The sequence below is a fragment of the Egretta garzetta genome, unplaced genomic scaffold (genome assembly GCF_000687185.1).
Source record: "Egretta garzetta isolate BGI_Z169 unplaced genomic scaffold, ASM68718v1 scaffold19, whole genome shotgun sequence".
Lineage (NCBI taxonomy): Eukaryota > Metazoa > Chordata > Aves > Pelecaniformes > Ardeidae > Egretta > Egretta garzetta.
The window spans coordinates 1,757,264-1,758,078 of NW_009260768.1; the positions used below are offsets into that span (position 1 = coordinate 1,757,264).

The following is an 815-nucleotide window of genomic DNA, read 5'->3' on the forward strand; positions in this document are numbered from 1 at the left end:
AAAGGCAAAAAAAAAAAAAGGCAAAAAAAAAAAAAAGCAGGGATTGATGGCAAACGGCTTCCAAAGGCTCCAGCTGCCCAACAGCAACCCCCCGCCACATCCCGCAGAGGGATCGGGAGCCCCGAGAAGAGCCAGGACACGGGCAGAAGGCGCGGAGGGGGGGCCAGGCTTTCAGCCGCCCGACACCGCTGTCGTTTCATTTATTTGTTCTTTACTCTAATGCATCCATTTGCACTGGAAGCAACACCCCGTAATACCAAGCAATTTTCCTCATAGCTGAGGATGCATTTGCCTGTACCCGTTAGGAGAGGCTCCGAAAGCACGGGAGCGGGGAAGGCTGGCGCTGCGGGCTCCCCTGGACACGGGGGTCACCAGCCACGCCGCTCCTCAGAGAGCCTCACGCTCCTTACTCAGAACCACAGATAACCCCCCCTTCACTCCAACAAATACAAAAATTAAAAAGCTCTTTGGAAGTTTTTTTTTTTTTGAGAGCATCTTCACCGTCCAAGACATCCTCGTGTTTTCAGCGGTAAAAACCCAAGAGCTTCCAATTTATTTATTTAATAATGCTCTTAGACGGTAGGATGGTTCATTCAATTTTGCCATGCTTAGAGGGTTGGCAGCTCTGCAAATTAAACCCCTGGGCTGAAACAGAAGGTCACACCTGAACTGTTTGCAAAGTGTTGCCAGTGAAAAGAACAAAAGCAGAAGCATGAAAAAAAAAAAAAGGGAAGAAAAAAAAAAAAAGGAAAAAAAAAGGCCGGCCGACGATGCAGGCAGACGCTGCGGCCTCAAGAAAGGACGTCTAAGCGATT

The 815-nt window shown here is 48.8% G+C and overlaps 1 protein-coding gene across 1 annotated transcript in view; it reads right to left on the bottom strand.

The window, feature by feature from the left end:
• The window catches only part of SLC39A11 (solute carrier family 39 member 11), a 115,202-nt gene that overhangs the window by 104,862 nt on the left and 9,525 nt on the right, over positions 1 to 815 (bottom strand). The window lies entirely within an intron of this gene.